The sequence below is a fragment of the Peromyscus eremicus genome, chromosome 9 (assembly GCF_949786415.1).
Source record: "Peromyscus eremicus chromosome 9, PerEre_H2_v1, whole genome shotgun sequence".
In the NCBI taxonomy this organism is placed as follows: domain Eukaryota; kingdom Metazoa; phylum Chordata; class Mammalia; order Rodentia; family Cricetidae; genus Peromyscus; species Peromyscus eremicus.
The window spans coordinates 7053428-7065739 of NC_081425.1; the positions used below are offsets into that span (position 1 = coordinate 7053428).

The 12312-nt window shown below is 40.9% G+C and overlaps 1 protein-coding gene and 1 long non-coding RNA gene across 2 annotated transcripts in view; both read right to left on the reverse strand.

Annotated features, from left to right (window-relative positions):
* Gpc6 (glypican 6) overlaps nt 1-12312 on the reverse strand; it is a 1034707-nt gene that overhangs the window by 151275 nt on the left and 871120 nt on the right. The gene's annotated exons all lie outside the window — the stretch shown is intronic.
* On the reverse strand, nt 3014-5598 carry LOC131919150 (uncharacterized). Its single transcript, XR_009381173.1, has 2 exons — nt 5481-5598; nt 3014-3223 (listed from the first exon to the last, which is right to left on the reverse strand). It is a non-coding gene; the product is annotated as an uncharacterized LOC131919150 (long non-coding RNA).

The following is a 12312-nucleotide window of genomic DNA, read 5'->3' on the forward strand; positions in this document are numbered from 1 at the left end:
GTCTAGGATCCTCAAAGGAAATAAAAAATAAACATTATTATATCTCTTATTACTGAAGATAACAATTATTAAACTCACCCATAAACAGGAACCAAAAACAATTTTATGCTAAACTAATAGTTTAATAAGAAACAGCCAGGGATTTCCATAGTTGGGGTAATGTAAACACTGACTTTCCCATCTTCAATTGCTATTAATACTGGGCAAAATGAGCATCCAGAGATCCTCAGTCCCCCACCCCCCCTTACCAGGAAGATACTGAAAAGGTGACCTCAGGAATGTCTCTTGATTCTAATAGAGTCTAATCTTAGCATCTCAATTCCTTGATGAATTGAACAGTCCTGTGTTGTCATGTGATGGTACACCACTAACACACTAAGCTGGCTTTTGCTGTAGGGTTCCACTTTAGTCAGGATTGAAGGGCAAGTGTTGATTTCCAAATATAAACAAGGAAGTAGGTTGCTATATGGAAATTTCCAGGGAACTTTGAGTTTTGGTGTCCCAGAAAAAGAAACGTAAATGAAGGTAAAGAGTCATCAGGAGCCAGGTGTGGTGGTGCACACCTATGATCTTAGCAGATAGCAGCAGAGGGAGACAGACCTCTGTGAGTTCAAGAGACTAGGCTAGCAGAGTGAGACCCTGACTCAGAAAAAGAGAAAAGAAAAAAGAACAGGGAAATATCCAGGGTTCTCTGTCCTCTAGTCTCATGCTAATTAGAATTTCTCCACAGTATTTTCCCCATGCTTCAGATAATGAGGCTGCTTATGGTTTCCTTGGATCTTTACAAACCAATCAGCTCCAATGAAGCCAGTGAAGATGCTGTGCATTTAGCTGAACACCAGGAAGCGTTGTGCTTCCCTATAGGAAGCTGGTGGGACAGGTGTCCAGAATGTCTTACCTGCGTGTGGGAGACTGTGAGAAATGGCTTCTCTGACTAATTCTGCCTGATGTGAGTGGGCAAAATGGTCCTGGGAACTGAGAACCACTGGACTGGGGTGCTTTCCAACTTATTCCATGGTTCTCAGTGGGTGTGCTCAGTCATCCTCAGGAATGGCCACACTATCTTTAATTTTTGAGATTTTGTGCTGAAAACAAACCACCTGATATAAATTTTTGCCTCTAACAATTTTAACTGTAAAGCACAGCATTGGCACTTATACGAACATTGTATGGATGATCTGTAGAAACTTTCATCTTGTGAAACACTGTATCCACTGAGTAACTCATTGCTTTCTTTCATCTTCTGCCCAAATCCATTGTATGCCCTTTCCATTAGCACTCAAGGTACCTTATGTATAATTCCTCTTCTTGGGATTGGCTTCTTTCACTTAGCGTAATATCCTCCATGTTTTAAAATGTGTTGCTTTTTAAGCTACATAATTTGCCCCCACCACATGCATATTTTATCCACAACATCTAGTACCTCCAGTTAATAACCTGTTGATTTTCTGGAAGAGAAAGGAACTTTCCAGAAACATTTGAAGAGGTTATTACTAGGTCAATGCCAATTTAGATTCTGTGGTCTATGATACAAGTTTGAAGAGACCAAGAATTTCCTCAAGTCTAAACTATACTAATATTTGCAAATCACAAGATATTTTCACATTTTGTTTTTGTAGTGTACTTTGTATCATCAAAGTAGTATCAATGGCACACACACACACACACACACACACACACACACACACACACACAGAGACACACAAAAAAAAACCCAGAAAGAATAATCCTTGTTGTTCAACAACACACATTTTCAGCAATGCAAACTAATTTTTAGCTTGAGTACTAAGTGCAGAACAGTAAGTTTTTCTGGTGTTTACCTGGCATCTGACTCTGTCATTTTTTTCTGTGCATATTAATGTTGTATAATTGCAATTTTGTATTGTTGCAAAAGAGACAATAAAACTAGTGTCACCAGAAAGCATGGATACTGCCGAGTCTGTGTGAGGTTGTTTTAGATGTGTCTTCAGAAGAATGAGTGCCCCACAACTGGCTTACAGCTGGCTTTTCTATTTGCTATTTGTCTTTGTGCCTCAGGTTTCCTGTTTGTGAAAGTAATGTTGCATCCACCTCACAGGGTTGTGGACTCCTGTATGAGCCACATTCCTCATATGACCCCATTCCTGCCACAAACAGATTCCACTCACAACCCCTCTCTGAGCCTGATCCTCTAACACACTAGGAATGCTAATGCTCCAGCCCTCTCTAAAATATCCATCCTCTGCTAGAAGGAACAGTACATAAGACAGTGAACATTCAGAAAAGAGAAAGCAAAAGTCGATTATTTGCTTATCTGACAATCAGGTTAATGGTGTCTAGCTCTCAGTCCTTCCTGGGTCCTTAGTTCTGGGTATGATGTAACAGTTTCCATCAGACAAGAATTCTTCACAGAGCCCGACCTGCAATACTCATGGCTGCGTTGAGTGTTTAAGACGACAGAGACTGGGTAGAGCATGAGGCGTAGTTATTTCTTACAGAACATTTAAAGAAAATACCAAGTTGACTAGTCTGACCTCCTACCTACACAAGCCATTTCTGTATTTCTCATTTTATAAAAAAGTCATGAAGCCTGAGTTATTGTGAATTCCTATAGGATTTAAAATGTATCTTTTACCTTAACCATAACTGAATCTCCCAGGTATTAACGCTTGTCCCTTCTGCTCCTTCAGCCAAGATCTACAACATCCAGCCATTGGAGTTCCATTTCTCTAAGGTGTCCACTATGGCCAAGACTCCGGTACTCGAGACCCATAAACCACGAGGATGTTCTTCTGGCCTCACATTTCTGAGGTTCCAGGAGCAGGTGAGCATTAATGCAAATTTATGAGACATTACAGAATCCAAAAGAAATGTGCTGTGGTTGAATTAAAAGCATTAGCTCTTCACACTTGTTTTAATCATCAAAAAGATAAAGGCAGGAAAAACTAGGACAGTTACAGACTTAGCAATACCGGAGTCCAGATAAGATGTTGACGTCAACAGTTCTCGACAAAATCAAACAAACAAGAAAAGCTTCTGAAGATGGGAGGTTTATTTTGGCAAAAATGAACATTTCCGTTATTTAAAAACTTATATAAGATTCTAAAGCAAACAAGCTCTCAAAGCAGCTCTGTGAATACTCTCGCCCATGTCAGTGTGTGGGTGGCAGAGCCCAGGCAAAGCCTGGTGTGTGTACTGGGGTGTTGCCCGCTGTGTGCCGTGGCATGGTCGGGTAGTCTCTTTCCTAAGGGGGAAAAATTCAAATGAAGAAAGGAAATAGCCAGGAGTACTATCGGTTCCTGTTTAAACTTAAAGTGGGAACAGCTAAACACAGTCTTATGAAAGAAGTATTTTTAGGAATGAATGGGCTAGTCAGATGACGAGCAGCAGGTTTTAAGCAAGCTATTGCTCCATCTTAGTAAAGAAATGCAGTAGTCTGCCATGGAGATCTTTGCTCACAAGAAAATACCTTCTCTGTGGTTGTTTTAAATTGTTCTTTATCTACCAAAGCTAAAAAAAGGTCCTTTCCTTCCTGCTATGCTTTTAGTGTAGATACTGCATGGCCATTTGACCCTTGAAATCTTTCTTATATAGTTTTTTCTTTTTTTTAGGTCAGAAAAAAAAAAAAACGATTTTGGAACTTCACTTTAAGATGATATTAAAACAAAAGGTTTGATAGAAACTGTAAAAAAATAAAGATGCTTACTTTTGTGTGCTATTATACAGATCACTTCATTTCTATTTTGCTTTATTAAGTAAAAAGTACTATTTCCTTTGGCATTTGTTTTTCTGACCTTAGGATTAAGAGAAACTGGTCCTAGGAAAAGAGCATTTGCTGTCACATTGCTTCGCTCCCACTTCAGTGATAAGGAAACTGTTTTCTGAGATCTGTTGCAGGTTGAAAACACTTCACACAATCTGTGTGCATTTTTAATAATGGCAAAATAAGAAAACCCTCAGATAACTGCATTTGGGATTAATTTTTAATAACTATATGCCTATTAAGTTGCCCTTTGTGTGTTGTTGGTAGACAGAAACATTTTTATAGAAAACTAATCAGAAAATAAAAGCATTTTCCATGCCTTCCATATTCTTAGAGTTTATCAGTGTGCCAATGATACACACCACCAAATGTCTCTGAATGTGGGTCTGCAGAAACATGCCTCCAAGGCCAATGGCCAAGGTCATGAGCTTTAATTTTCTTCTTAACAACATTTCTTTTTCTTTATGGGTGGATTCTCCTTGTCTCTGTGATGGTGAATTGTCTCAGCAAATACTCTTTGTGATTGATTGTCACCAGCCTGAGAATCTCTGGATTGGTCCTACTGGCTCCACAGAATGATGTGGGCATGGTAATCTTTATCATTCACGCACTCAACAAATTAGTGAAAATTTCCCAAATTCCTAGTATACACTAAACCTTGTTCTGGGCTCTGGGGATCACAACAGAGACTGTTTCAGCCATGGTTCCTACATATGGGGACACAATTAGCTGCCATATATTCTTTTAAAAGTATCTCTCAGGTATCTTATTCACATGTTTTTCTCTTAACCTTTGACCCTGTCTGGACTCAGCTTCCTCAACTGAACCATGGAGGATAATAATAATGCTACTCTTATGTTTTATTGTGAGGACTAAATGGGCTTTGCTATTACAGGGTATTCCATGAAGATTACTCCTAAAAGGAGTCTATATTTAATATAAATCATTCACTGTCCACTCTGAACTTACATCCTAATCTCTATGGAGGGCATTTTAAGACATGTTATCTGGTTATCTGTAGTTTGGTCACCAGTTCTTGGAGCTGATGCTGATCACTAGGTCCAGAGCAGTGGTTGCTAGTGCAAGGATTCAGTTTTTGACTCTGACAAGTCCCCTGTGGTTCTGTGTGGGTTCCCTTCTAAGTGAACCAAATGAAAAGAAGTAGCATGTGGAGCAATGATCCAGGTATCGTTTGAGGAATTAATGGGGTGATAGAGTCTTCCTGGCCTCCAGGCTTTCTAGAATTAACTCTGGGGCCATTCATGGCCAATGAGTGAATCTACCATCTTAATGCTAGCTAGCCATGGTGGGAAGACTCCTCATATGGTTTCAGTACTGTCTGCTCTGCCTCCATTTCTTTGTGTGAAATTCATGAAGGCATTGGAGGAAGTCACCGGCTGAGGGTAAGATGTATAAAGTAAGGAACATCAGTCCTAGGAGTTCTTCTTTCTAGATGAGCAAATCAAGGCAATGTGTGTTTTCAGCCTTTAGAGTGGGTAACTCTTTTCTTTCTTTCTTTCTTTTTTTTGGGGGGGGTTCGAGAGACAGGGTTTCTCTGTGTAGCTTTGTGCCTTTCCTGGAACTCACTCTGTACCCCAGGCTGGCCTTAAACTCACAAAGATCCGCCTGCCTCTGCCTCCTGAGGGCTGGGATTAAAGGCATGTGCCACCACCGCCTGGCTGGGTAACTCCTTTAATCCCTCCCAGTGACTCTATGAGAAAATACAGAACAATTTTACCACTGATGAGATAAAAGTCCATAGTCTTCTGGTTGTTTATCCCTGCCAACTCCAGGTCAGAGCTCTTTGTAAGTTTCCACTCTTCCCTGGCTTTCTATGCGTCTCCCGGTGATGGTGACTTGGGTACCATTCATTCCACACTAAAGATCTTAGAATATCTGTTGCCATGGGCACCATGATACTCATGTTGTCTGGTCTCTAGAACGGTCACTAGAATGGCTGGTTTTCAGGTAAACTGAGCTGAAGAGTCACTGTGTTCTTTCTATGAGTTATTGTCACCTTTTCAGTCACATCTTTAGCCTCCCTGGCATCAGCACTCTTTCTTTATGGCTGCTTCTCACAGGACAATGTAATTGCAAGCTCACATGGGGTATCCATTGTCAGAAGTAAGGAGGCTGTCTTTCTAAAAGTATATCACTGAGCAGGGAGAGGCTCACCCAACTGCAAACGTTTTCTCAAACTACCCCATCTGAACCTCAACACTTGCACAGCCGTAATTCCATTGCTGGCAATTTTGCTGAAGTGGAGTTTGTAATTAAAATCCTCCTTGGCTTCTGTAGTTTCTTTCCTATTCAAGCTATGTGCTTCAAGTGGCTATTATGCTTCACAGAGCAACTGTAAAATGGGAATTAAGACATTTAGGGTTGAATGGCAACATTGAAAGAAATACCAACAAATATTCCCAGGCTGTTTCTACATAAAATAGTCTTTGATAACCAGACCCTCCCAAGGTTCTGTGTGTGTTGGAAAATGAACACCCACAGAGCCAGCTTATACCTGGTGTAATTATCCCCCTGTCTACTTTCTCTGAGATCATAAAAATAAGATTATTCCACCAAAGGCAAATAATACTTAGAAACAATTAGGAAAAGTTAATGAAAGGAATAATGAAAAGGATATTGAATAACAACATATTAAGCACATCCTGTGTTTGGGATGAAGGTAATTCTATGAGAATAATTTTGACTGATGTTGGTGTGAATCTTCATTTTCCTAGACTCTCATCTAACTGCCAAAATGTTTTTCCCTCTATGGAATTGTAAAATAAAGCATATTTCGTTTCCCACCAGATCCAGTCATGTTTCACATTACCATATTTAGACTTTTGCATTCCAGTAATACAGCAGGGAAACACTTTTGGAGATGTGTCTCGTTTTCTGCAAATTATGTGTAAGTACCTCCTTCTGCCGGCATTCATATCTGCGTGCTTACTACTCCCAAACTTGGTAACTGCATTTTGAGATACTCCCCTTTAAGCTTTTCTGTCTAGACGTTTTCGTTTAAAACCCAAGAGAACGTCTGTGTGTTGGAGAAGGTACTCTGCAAACCCCACCTGAACTCTAGATGGCTTCCTGCCATCCAGCTTCCCAGGAGCAGAGAATATTCTTTAGCCTCCAAGTATGTGCATGGTGCATATAAAAGCTTCCTTGCCTTTCAGGATGTTTCCCTTGGGGGTGTTCTCAACTCTTGGGAAACAAGCAGTCTACACTGTTCAGATACCCAGGACGCAGCATGCTCTGCTGGTCTCATTCTCGCTTGTCTGTCATTATAGTGAAGGACAAAACAAGTCTCGTATAAAGGCAATTGTTTCGAGAAAGCTTGCTTTTCAAATGAGGCCCTCAGTAGGAAAAACATTTTATCTTTTCAATACGCTATGACATAATTAGTGAAAAATAATAAACATGTTTCAAAGCATGAAAAACACACTAGGAACACTTCAGTGTCAGAAAACTGTAAATGACTTCGTCAGTTTTTAAAAACATCACCATGTAACAGGATGGAAACTGCTGCACCCCTAAAGGTTTGTGCCATGACTACAACAGCAGCAGGCTGAAGGAGCAGAACCAGCCCACCTGGACCCAGGCCCCTTTGCTTTTCGTAACCTTGGACCATGGAACACAGGGAGCGTCTAGTCACATAACCCCTGGGGATTCCTTCCCACCCGCTGTCTGCCGCCTGTCATACATCCCTAGCTTGTCCACTTTCAGCCATGCTTTACCTGGTGTTTCTTGGATTCTTAGAGTTGCTGATGAGGGTTGGGAGTCAAGCGGTGTCTGCCAGATTAGCCAGAGTCACTACTTGCTGGTTGCACCCCTCAGGAGCCTTTCCCGCGACCTTGGTGACTGGCAATGTTTAAGACCCCGGCAAGATTACCACCAGCCTGGGTTCTGGAGTGATATGAATAAAGGTAGCAAGACATGACGGGGGTGAGTGTGCAGCCTGAGTAAACATGAACCTTTGTTCAGATAAGACACCAAGACCTCAGAGTTGTGTTGCTGTTGCTGCAGCACTGAGCCCTTGTAGAATGAAGAAATAAAACATTTTTAAGAGAGAGAGAGAGGAAAAAAAAAGACTTCATTAGATGTGGAGACACAAGCTTTTCCTATTACAGGGATGTCTTTGTTGACCTATTAATTTAGGTTCCCCCAGGGGCCCAAACAGTAACTTTGTATAACTTAGACTAAATTCTGACAGTAGAACACAGGTCCTAAAGAGGAGATCATGACCGGAGCTTGCGAGTCATCCGATGATCCATTTAATTTAAAGTAGGCACAAGTATCTGTGGGCCTAATTCCTTTATTGTCTTTCTTTTTTCTTTCTTGTAAACGATTGCACACACTAAGTTTGTTTTGCTTTATTTGAGGTTTTATATTGTAGCACAAACTGCCTTTGAATTTGTGGTAACCCTGCCGCCTCAGGTTCCAGAAACTTTGGTTTGTAGGCATGACCCACTACCGAGTCCTAAGATTTTTTCCCTGTTGTTTCTAAATAATAGACTTATTTTATATTTTATACTAATCTTATTTGTGTTTGTGCACATGAGCATTACATGCACACACTGGTTTATATACATCCCTGTATGCTCACACAAAGGCCAGAGGAGGAGGCGGAGGATTCTGTTCCCTCACTCAACACCTTATTGACCTGAGACAAGGTCTTTCATTGAAGCCAAAACTAGGCTGGCTGCCAGTAAGCCCTGGCCATCCTCCTACCTCTGCTCTCCACAGTGCTGGGGTTACGGCCTAGCTACCATGCCTAACTTTTATGAAGGTGCTGGGCATTCTAACTGAGGTCCTCATGATTTCACAGAAAGCACTTTTACCTACAGAGCCATGCCCCAGCCCCACACTACTGATTTGTTTTTACAAGACAAGGATTTATGCAGTAACTTTCTGTTTGGAAAAGCATCCTCAGAGTGGTAGTAATTACGTGTAACTGACAATGTGGATGTGAACGTCAAGATAACACAGTAAGTGATGCTTTGTGAAGCACAAAAATCCTCTATACAATGCTTTGGTCTCCTTTCGTGACTTTTGTCTTTGGAGGCAGACATGTAGATATTTCCACATTTTACAGATGGGGAAATTTTGGATTTGGAGAGGTATTGTGACTTGCTTAGAGCTAACCATGTGTGGCAAATCTGGGCTTGAGCTCATGTCCTTGGATTTCCAGTCTGTGACATCTTCTGTTTTCTGGGAGGCTGGAGAAGAGCCAGAGCATCATGAGCCTTCAAGCAAATGTGTGGGTGCTGGAGTCGTGGGAGGTGTAATGCTGTAGGCTCCCTGTGGTGTTTAGTTCCTTCAGCAACACGGAAAGCATTGCTCTTGCTGATTTAGTCCTTGTTTCTGCCACTGGAAAAGTTTGTGGAAGAGAGACATATCCATCAGAGAAAGGGCTAAATTGCAGAAGGTTCCTGGTGTCGATGAGACACTGTTAGACAGTGAGATGATATGTGCGTGCACGCCTGTCTTTCTACACTTGGATGTGAACTCAATAACTGGATGGGGATGCTTAGAAAGGAACCCCAAACACTTCATCATACCCCACATGTTCCATGTTCATTTCAGAATCTGACTCTAAGTACAAATTACTTATGTATATGAACTTGCTCTAAGCTAAATCAATTTGAGTAAATATTTGATGAGTTTGCTTTACTGTGTGCTGCACTGGTTGTTTTCTTTCATAAGGATGGTGAGAATCTATTGGCTGTCTCAGCAAAACAGTAGAGAGAAGAGTTGGTGTCAAGTTTGAACGAGTGGTAGTGGCTAGTAAGTAGGACAGCTGGGGAGAAGGGACCTATCACTTGTGGTAAATGTGAATATATACATCACGGGTGCATCACACAAGACATTATGAATTTGCAGAATGTGGGGAGGGTCTCGATGTGGGTAGTAGGCAAATGAAGGCACTAGAAGCAAATGCAGTTGATGCTCATAATATGTGTTGCATATTCTGTAAGATCATGGTCAAGACTGAGTTACTGAAGAGTTAACAAAGCAATGGTCTCAGGAGATTTGGGCTTAAGGTTCCTGCAGTCTTCTGCTCACAATATCTCTATTAGATGATTAACACATCCTAGCTTTCTGTGCCTCCATAAACATCACACACAAGTGTATAGTCTTTGCATATAACATTTATGTATATAGCTACAGTATATCCTATTCTCATGTATATATGATAAGTGGATCATATTGTAGGATATATATAATATATAATATTTGTTCATATTGGACATCAGCCATCAGCACTATGACTCATGCTCAACAAAGCTTATTAATACATGTATTTTCTCCATATGGTACCTCATAGCCTTCTTGTACCTGAGAGTACCAGATGACATTGTAATGGCACTGGCCAGAAGGCAGAAAGGATACTTGTTGAGAGTATGAGAACTGTCATAGGCAGGATGCTGCTCTGTCACGCCTCGGCCAGGACTCTGGGTGTCCAGTAAGTCAAAGCTTTGCCTCTCTGAACCTATTTATTAACAGCTGGAGACATTTTCTTTGCATTGATGCCAGGATGTGAAGTGTATTATAACAGACTTTGCAGTTCTACAAGTACAGAAGCCATGAAGAAGAAGGATGGACTGGGCTGGGTTTTACATTTTGGTTCTGCTGCTTTTTATCATGACCAATTTTTCCCTAAGACTTCTGAGCTTATGATTTATCTCATATAAAATGATGTCAGGTCCTGGTTTTACAGTGGTGGAGATCCCTCTGATAATGTGTATGAGGCACATAGTGTGTGGTAGACATTTAGTCAAGAATGAGTTCATTATCATCAGCATAGAGATACATAGGAAGGAGGCAACAGCTTAGTGAAATAGGGTAGTAACAAGCTCTCTCTCTCTCTCTCTCTCTCTCTCTCTCTCTCTCTCTCTCTCTCTCTCTCTCTCTCCTCTCTCACCCCCACACACACTCATGCACACACGTAAACTCTGTTTTCCAAGCCATGTGAAAACTGTAGCTGTGTGATCACAGGCAAATTGCCTTTGAAGAGATTCACTGTTCTGTTCTGTAAAATAAGCAAAGTAGTATCATACTTGTATTGCATCTAATGTGTGGATGACGTTGGAAAATGGAGCACCCTGTCTATCTCCATGTTATCACCATACAATAGGACTTCTATCTAGTGAATGAAGGTGTTGTTATAGTGCTTGGATAAAAGAGGCTGTCTCCTGAACTCACATATGGCTGTATAACACACAGAGCAGGGTTAAAGGTGAGCAAATACTGATGGACAGGCACAAACATACTTTTTCCACTTGTCTACACAAAATAGCAAAAGACAAAAAATTTTGTTGTGCTGCAATGATTTTTAGAAATAGAGTTTGGAAATCACAATGTGAATAAGAAAAAAAAAACAGGACCATTGTTCTTTAAAACTACATTTGTTCCCCTTTGAGAGATTCCTAATGCACTTGGCAAAGGAGGCTTGGACAATTAGAGGGACTCCGTCTTAACTTGGGAGAAGATGGGAGCGTTCGCTCGTTTGACGGGTAAGTGACAGTAACTGAGCTGTCAGAGGGCAGCTTTATCACAGGTGGTTTGCAGGAGGAGTTGGAAAGTTCAGCCAGAGTCTTAAGACACAGATGACAGGGAAAACCGAACGATTTAAACCCTTTTTCTATTTGCTATTTCCTGGCTTTACGTCACAGTGTAATTCTGTGATATCTGTTGAACATGAAGATGTAGACTGTTAAGACATCAATCTGGAACTTACCTCACTCTCGTGAGAGTCTAATAGGGGCTGCATCTACAGTACTGAGGATCACCCTAAGCTTGGGGCAGTGAGGCAGGCAAAGAGAAGTTAATAAACAATTGATTGAAAGTGATAATGAGCCAAGTCATTCTCCAAGGGTTCTTTAGGGCCAATGGCACACCTCAGAAAATAGGGACTAAAACAGAACACAACCAAAAACAAACAAACAAACAAACAGAAAATCTCCTTAAACTAAAACACAAGTAAAAACACTCCCAACTGCCAAACAATCATAAAGCCAGAAGAGCAACGGAAGTATCATAGTGTTAATTTCAGATGGCAACAAGTCACCGAAGAAACCCAGTATACCGCCAGCACAAAACACACATGCACCAAAGAAACAGAAGACCAGAAACAGCCACACAAGGAAAGCCACCTGCTTTCTTTTTCCCCCAAAGGTGCCAAAAACACACACTGTAGACAAGACCGTCTTCTCCACAAACGGAGCTTAAAACCACATATACCTCTGTGGAAGAGTGAATGTAGATCTTTGTCTCTCACCCTGCACAAAAAATTAAGTCTCAGTGCAATACAAACCTGGGCAGAAGACCCAGAAAACACTGGAGTAAATAACTTCAAGAAACCCAGAAAACACTTCAAGTAAATAACTACACAAAGGCAAAGCCTTCTGCAAAGGGCTTTAATAATCCAAGAAATAATTCCAAAAATTGATTGCATGACTTAAAATGTTTCTGCTCAGAAAAGGACACAGTCAAGAGACAGTTTAACTGGCTGAAAAAACAAAAAACAAAACAATCATGTGAACTATATATCTGACAAGGGTTTCATA